This window comes from Helianthus annuus, chromosome 14 (assembly GCF_002127325.2).
Source record: "Helianthus annuus cultivar XRQ/B chromosome 14, HanXRQr2.0-SUNRISE, whole genome shotgun sequence".
Classification (NCBI taxonomy): domain Eukaryota; kingdom Viridiplantae; phylum Streptophyta; class Magnoliopsida; order Asterales; family Asteraceae; genus Helianthus; species Helianthus annuus.
The window spans coordinates 160,634,180-160,642,438 of NC_035446.2; the positions used below are offsets into that span (position 1 = coordinate 160,634,180).

At 33.7% G+C, this 8,259-nt stretch overlaps 1 long non-coding RNA gene across 1 annotated transcript; it reads right to left on the minus strand.

Moving 5' to 3' along the window:
- Nucleotides 1-5,897: 5,897 nt before the first annotated feature.
- On the minus strand, nucleotides 5,898-7,846 carry LOC110904668. The gene is made up of 3 exons (XR_002572696.2): nucleotides 7,567-7,846; nucleotides 7,383-7,489; nucleotides 5,898-6,531 (listed from the first exon to the last, which is right to left on the minus strand). It is a non-coding gene; the product is annotated as an uncharacterized LOC110904668 (long non-coding RNA).
- Nucleotides 7,847-8,259: the final 413 nt, after the last annotated feature.

The following is an 8,259-nucleotide window of genomic DNA, read 5'->3' on the forward strand; positions in this document are numbered from 1 at the left end:
ATAGGTGTTTGTATTTCTGATTTTGTCGTTCAGAAAATGAAGTTCAAAAAATAAAGTAGACTAAAATCTAAATGGCGTATACGTTAGTAGAGACAGGCCCAATCTAAAGCCCACATTATCATGTTCTAAGGCCCATGAAGGATATGTGTTCTCCAGAGTCCAGTCTCGCATTTTTTTTTCTCTCTGACGACAGTCGGACTGATCCTACAATCTTAATTAAACACATGCTTGACTGATTTTTGACCCCAAACTAATAAGCAGACTATTAGCAATTTAGCATGGCATCGGTATCAATACCATGATAGCATGGCATCGGTATTATATAGTCAATACCATGACAGATGTAACGAAAATTTTCAGAGTTAAATGTTATTTTAGTCCCTGTGGTTTGGGTCATTTTACAAGTTTAGTCCAAATGTTTCATTTTTCCCTTGTGGGTCCAAAAAGGTTTCACCATTGCTATTTTAGTCTACTAGGTTAACTTCATCCATTTTTTCTGTTAACGAGAAGGGCAATTTTATTTGTAATTTTGTTAACTAGAAGGGCAATTCGGCCATATAAAATGACCGAATTGACCTTCTCGTTAACAGAGAAAACGAATGAAATTAACCCAGTGGATTAACATGGAAATGGTGAAACCTTTTTGGACCCATAGGGGAAAAATGAAACCTCTGGACTAAACTAGCAAAATGACCCAAACCATAGGGACTAAAATGACCCAAACCACACATTTAACTCAAATTTTCATAATAAAATTATGTAACTTTGAATCATTGCGATATTAAAGACTAGACGACGACTAAAATATGGATGTTAGATGGTGACCCTATACGAGGTCTAGTCTGGTATGTTTCAACTTTCAAACTCTAGTTTGATGCTTCAAACTCAAGACCATGAGGAGCGGTTCAACATGCTCGTTCATACCATCCTAGTGAACTCATGCTTCAACAATGGTTTTGTATATCGCACAACCTCATATAGTAAAAACTTAATTTAAAAACTTTTGTAATTGGAATCTAAATTTCAGTAAACTAGTTTTAAAGAAATTCCACTTGAACTTCTTTTGTTATTTAGCCTATGTTTACATGTGTTTGAAATCACTACGAGCGCGTTGTGAAAGGAACCGCTTACAATAATAGAAAGAAAAATGTACAAAAAATACTAAAAGATAACCGAAAGAAAATCAACAAAAAAAGTTGTATGGTAACAATGTTGTTCGTATGAAACCCATGGTCAGAGATGAGTAAATGTTACTGGGTACCGGCACCGAATTTCCCGAACCAAAAGATCTTAAGTACCAATTCGGTACCGACTTTTGGCGTTCCTGATACCGGTTCGCTACTGGTTTTTACCTTCGTATACCGATACCGTAACCGGTTTTTTTGGTACCAGTACTGATTCGGTATCGGTTGGCCCCAAGCTCATCCATACCCTTGAAACTACATAAAAATAAATAAATCAATAAAAGTTGAAGAAGATCAACAAAAAAAGTTGTACAATACCATTGTTCGTACAGTACCCGTGATCAGGGATGAGGAAATAGTACGGGGTAACAGTACCGAATTTCCCGAACTAAAAGATTTTAAATATCAATTCGGTACCGACTTTTGGCGTTTCCTGTACCAGACTGGTGCCAGTTTTTACCTTCATGTACCGATACCGAACATGATCGTACCGGTATTTTCGATACCAGTACCGGTTCGATACCTGTTAACACCATGCTTATCCCAACCCGTGATACAAAAAAATCATTAAAGTTTAGAAAAATGCAAAAATGTATTTAACTTAATAATAATAATAATAATATAATTATAAATAATATAATATTAAAATAATAAAAGTTAAAAAAACGATATATATTATTAAAATTACTATTCGTTAGCTTCTATCATATATATATATATATATATATATATATATATATATATATATATATATATATATATATATATATATATATATATATATATATATATATATATATATATAGGGGCTGGTTAACGTACAAATGCGCTTATCGTACATTACGTACGCTACAATCTCAGCTGTCAGATCATCTTCCCGCATTGAAAATCGCATGTTGTTTTTTTGTAACAATTTCGCATGTTGGTTTTTTAACATGCGATTTCTTCAAAATTACCACATGCGAAATTGTTACAAAAACCAACATGCTATTTCATCAAAATTATCACATTCGAAATTGAATTACCACATACGAAATTGTTACAAAAACACAACCTGCTATTTCATCAAAATTATCACATGCGAAATTGAATTACCACATGCGAAATTGTTACAAAAAAACAACATTCTATTTCATCAAAATTATCACATGTGAAATTGAATTAACACATGCGAAATTGTTACAAAAAACACCTGCTATTTCATCAAATATATCACATGCGAAATTATTACAAAAAAAAACATGCGATTTTCATTGCGGGAAGATGATCTGACGGCTAAGATTGTAGCGTACGTAATGTACGATAAGAGAATTTGTACAGTACCCTTTACCTATATATATATATATATATATATATATAGGATAAGAGTTGGCCAGAAAGTCCAAATTTCCTAAAAAGTGTAAAAAGTCATAAAACACCATAATATCAACCATAAAACACACCAAAACCCCACAAATAATATGATGAAGATTACTAAAACATCATGTATGTGGGTTTTGTGTTGTGTTTTAGATGTTAAGGCTCTGATTGTGGAATGACAAATATTATTGTGTTTTATGCTGTTTAGCATTGTGTGTTTTATATTCATAGTTCTACGATGGTGTGTTTGAAGTTTTTATGGACTATTAGGCAGCGTTCGTTTCATGGAATGGAATGGAATGGAATTAGGAAGTTTTTCTTTGTAAAATTGATCTTGGTTGGGGGAGAGAGGAATTTGAAATCCCATGAATTTCTTTAATCAATGAAATTTGAGACTATTTCAACATTCCTTAGAAATCCTTCACTTTAATGAAGGAATGGAATGGAATGTTGAAATAGTCACAAATTTCATTGATTAAAGAAATTCATAGGATTTCAAATTCCTCCCTCCCCCAACCAAGATCAATTTTACAAAGAAAAACTTCCTAATTCCATTCCATTCCATTCCATGAAACGAACGCTACCTTAGAGTTTGAATATGGTGTTTTAGTAATATTCATTCTATTATTTGTGAGTTTTATATGTGTTTTATGCCTGAAATTATTGTGTTTTATGACTTTTTACACTTTTTAGGAAAAACACACTTTCCGTAGGATCCCCACTCTCTCTCTCTCTCTATATATATATATATAACATTCATCTGATCATATATCATCCATATGTATTAGAGATGTAGGTAAGTGGGAACGATAAAAAAAATTAGTTTTATTTTCACCCTTTATACTATAAATAAGATTTAAATGTGATTTATTTTCATTATTGCCATTTTAGTCCACTGTGTTAACTTATCCATTTTTCTGTTAACGAGAAGGTCAATTCGGTCATTTTATATGTAATTCTGTTAACTAGAAGGGTAATTCGGCCATATAAAATGACCGAATTGCCCTTCTCATTAACCAAAAAAATAGATGAAGTTAACTAAGTGGACTAAAATGGTAACACTGAAACCTTTTTGGATTCACAGGCGAAAAATGAAACATTTGGACTAAACTAGCAAAATGACCCAAACCACAGGGACTAAAATGACATTTAACTCTAAATAATATATACAATTAACTAATTTATTTATCATTTAAATCAATTTATATATTTTGTAATACACAAAATTTTCTATCAAACTAATACCGCCTTCACATCAGTACCAATATCATTATTCATTTTCATGGTTTTTTATTTCAATGTTTACTTTTATGATTTTTTCTTTTATACGAGTCAGTTTCAGTATATTTTAGCATCTTTTCACTACCCGTACCATTATGTAACTTTGGTTACCATATTCCTGTTCCTGCCGCAACGCACTGAAAAATTCCGCTAGTTATGTTTTAAATACCATTTTTTCAAACTCATTATGAACCTCTCATTGGGTTGATAAGTACAAAGCAATCCACAATTGAACATTGAAATATGTGTCTACACAGACACTAATAGGCATGCTAGATTAATGGACCATATCATATTGATGAGACATTTAGTCCAACAAAAGCTCTATGGACTATAATTTCTCAATGATGTAATTAGTGGCGGACGAGAAACGAGGCTACCTTCGACAATAGAAGACCACAAGTGATCAAGTTAGCTAAAGACATTAAGGCAACAAGTTTTTTATGGGTTAACAATAGATCCCACATTCAAAGTTGGAGTGAAAAATATGGTGTATGCTTGATTTAGATATTGTGTTGGCCATGTATAATTTTCTTTTCTCCTGTCTAGCATCTTGTTAGTCGGAGCGACAAAGCCCGTTCAATAAAAATCTCTTCGCTTTTCAAACAAATGGAGCCCAAATAAAACTTACAAAACTACAAAACACATAACAAGCTTGAAACACCTTAGAATATAAAATTTTCTTGTAAATTAATAGAGTAAATTACATGGAATGGATGGTCCCTGTGATATTTTGGATTTGATCCCTAACTTAAAAGTACATGGATGGTCCCTATGGTTTGCATTTTCTAACGCATTTAGTCTTCAACCAATAAATCTAAAGGTTAAAGCATGTCCAAGTTAGGGACTAAATGCGTTACAAAGTACAAACCACATGAACCAACTGGGGTAGCCCAGTTGGCCACCGACACCCACCTCTTCCCAGAGGTACCGGGTTCGAGTCTTGGGAGTGGCATATGTCGCACAGGGTAAGAACTCGGCATGGGAAAGTCACCGCGGAGCTAGCTTGGTCGGGTAGCGGCTCCCGGAGTGAGATCACTCCGACGGTTGGGAGGACCGTGCACTATCCCCCCCCCTCCACATGGATCATCCATGTACTTTTGAAAAATGCTGGGGAGTAAATGCGTTACAAAGTGCGTACCACAGAGACCATTTGTGTACTTTTGAAAAACTAGAGACCAAATCAAAATTTTGGTAAACCACAAGGACCATCCGTGTACTCTGCTCAAATTAACATGATGAGAATAGATTATTGTTGGGTGTGGTCAATGGCAGAGTTAGAATTTTGTTTTTGTTTTTGTTTTTTTTTTTTTTTGTATATGGATTTATAACAACCAGGTGTCAAAATTTCCGGGTTAGTTCTGGTCAGGTCGGGTCACATAACATATTAAAAACCAATATCATAAAAAAACTACAATGTCCTTGTGAAAACTCATGTTCAATCGTCCTTGATTCCCTTTTTTATCAGAAATTCAGAATCAATCATTCCTGTCTCTTGAGTTCGAAGTAAAAACGTAATCATCCCTAAGTTATACCGATTGTTACTTAAAGTAAACAAAAATCAAACGAAACCTTTTCTTGACTACTATATTTATACAAACTTTAATAACATTTAATGTTGATAGCAGGCATGAGTCATAACCTTTTTTTTAACGGCAAAGGATACTACTAATCTACTTTAAATTAATTATATTCGAATAACACCTTTTACTTGAGTCTGAGACTTCTCCTTTAAAACATATAACTCTAACAAGTGTGCTAGCCCACATGATAGATATAAGTCATAACTATAACTTAGTCAATTGTTGTTGGTTTATTATATTACAAATGGTATATTATATTACAAATTGAGTATTTAATATTGTGTTTTTTATTACACTAGGGGTATTCAACCGTTCGCGCGTTGCGCGACATTCGATGTTGTTTTCTCTTGTTTATGGCAGCGAGATTTGGTTATGTCGATAAGTTAATATCATTAAGTTATTATGCTATCAACAAACACAGCCATCAAAAAATTGTATGTTCAGGCATATATGTTGGTGCGATAAACATTCGACCTAATTACATGTTTTATAATGCTAATGCTTTAGCAGGCAGTCTGCATCATCTATACAAAAGGAAATAGTTCTTGACTTCCATCCTCTAAATGGATTTATCTCTCAAATCTTACTCCACACTTTCATGGATTACAAAGCATTTAGATAACAAGCCGAAGCTTCAAACAAATAAACACGTAACCCAGCCCTACAAATAAGCAAAATATGCATCCTAATCTTTCACTTTCCCAGATCCATAATTATCAGGAGTTGAATTACCCACTAAATCATGACTCTAAAAACTTTGTTGATATGTGATTAAATACAATAAACATTGAGCCATATCCAGCTCCTAACCCGATGACACGTGACCTACCAACTTGAACAAAATCAATTAACCCAACGCTAAGTTGCACAATTGGCATCATTGGTTTAATCCAGCTAAAAAACCTTGATTTTTTTAACAATTGACATCATTCGTTTAATCTCATAAAGGTGTTAATTAACACAATAAGATTTGGAGCAAAAGCATATTAATTCAAGGCCAAATGGTTCTTTGACAAAACTTGAGAGATGGAGACCTAACTTGTCACACCTTAAATAATTTGTTTCCTGTTGTTTGGCCAATTCCAATTTGTTTCCTCAGCTAGAGTCGGGTGCGCCCTCCTCGCCTGCAATTTTAAAAAGAAAACATTAGCTCAAGAAGCTACCATATCTCATTCATGCAAGCGGAATACAAATTCAAGTCTTCTTAATTGGAGATTTTTTTTGTGAACACAATGCTTTTTAACAAATTTCTACCAGTTATAATAATGTTAGTATCAGCAAAGTTTATATTCATTAATATGAGACGAAAAGTTGAAAATTAGTTTCATCGATAATTAGTAGACACATAAACTAATTTTTTTTTAGTAATCCATTAACATTCAAATGTCTTCCTCTAATGATCCAATGCAGGACAAAGAGCGGATCAAGGCTGATGCTTAAGTTTTCTTTATGATGGGCCAGCCCTGTTCATAATTCCACCATTTTTTCCTTATCCGCTTTCTATTCTACCAAATAAACACACAACTTTATAAGGCTCTCATCCGATCCAAATATTTATCATATCTTACATGTACAGCGAAACGTTAGTTGTGTGGACAGACCTAAACCGTTAGTCGTTTTGACGGTTAGACCTGAAACTGTTAGTCGTTTTAGCGGTTAGACCTAAAATTGTTAGTCGTTTTAGCGGTTAGACCTAAAATTGTTTGTCAATTTCTTAAGTTGTTGTGACCTGTCCATTTTTATACCTCTACCAATAACCATTCTAGAATTTCCAGAAAATAAATATTACTTTTTAAATAAAAAAGGCTTTGTATATTTATTTCACACACCAACTATTTGTTAGTAAAAGTTATAATTTTCAGACAGAAACCTGTCGGCCTGTACCAAGATAAACCACCCTTAAACGTTTTGATTTAACCAAAAAACTCATGATGTGACCAACCCATATAACTCACTAAAAATAGCACCGTCATACGTGTAAAGAGACAAAAGGTTACACTGAACCATTGTCGTTCACCCCACCGTCGTGGTCGGAAGCTTTGGTTGACCGGAATGTCACCGGAGTTCATACCCTATTCACACCTACAACGTTCACCAATTCAGACTCGTGAGGAGCCGATCTAACCAAAAGTAAAACATACAAGCGAAACGAAGGTTACCGCAAAAATCGTCGTAGTTAATTGAAGTATCGCCGGAATCGCAAACCCTCAAAACGCTGACGTCATCCGCGACCTTGGAAAAAAGGTTGTAGATGAATATGTGTTCAGGTTTGAAGAAATGAAATGAGGATTATTGAGATGAAGGTGTTGATTGATGTGATCTGTTGCCCCTTTGAAGTGAAGGTTTTTAGGGTTTTAATTTGTTTCCCCTTTAAAGGTTGGGAGTTTCAGGGTTTCAATCCTATTATATGAAAGCAGGTAGTAAATGGTCCAATAACAACCTGCCAGGCACAACTCATTAACTTCTATAGAAAAAAATGTAGACACAGAGCGGACTCGAACCCGTGCCCGGTCGATGAACAAACAGCCAGCTAACCACTTTACTATATCTGAAAACACATGGAACTATCAAGACCATTTTTATTTAAACAATTATAAAAAGGGAAAAGACCAATGAGAACCTTCCATGTGGCAGGAAAACACTGTTCACAAACTTCATGATTTAATAGATTTATAATTGTTCCAGTTTCTATTTTTTAACCTTTAAAAACACCCGAATCAAATATGTCATCTTTCTTATTATATATTTCATAAATACCGACTTTTTGATATAAATAACAAATTAACAAGTGATATGATATTTTCTGTAAACAATTATGTCATTATAAATATATATTCAATATATTAGTTCAG